We start from the raw sequence: 216 nt of genomic DNA on the forward strand, positions 1-216 counted from the left end.
AAAATATATTTTATTTCCTCATTTTTCTTAAAAAAATTATGGGAAAAGTTTTTAAATTTTTGTTCTTTTTATATAAAAGGACTTTATTTTCGAATTTTTTAAAACCGTTTAAAAAAAAAAAATTTAAAAAAAGTTTAAAAAGGTGTTAAAAAAAAATAATTTAAATTTTTTGAAAATTTTAAAATGAAAAAAAGAAAGGTAATTTTTAAACCAAAA

The sequence above is a fragment of the Penaeus monodon genome, chromosome 19, assembly GCF_015228065.2.
Source record: "Penaeus monodon isolate SGIC_2016 chromosome 19, NSTDA_Pmon_1, whole genome shotgun sequence".
Lineage (NCBI taxonomy): Eukaryota > Metazoa > Arthropoda > Malacostraca > Decapoda > Penaeidae > Penaeus > Penaeus monodon.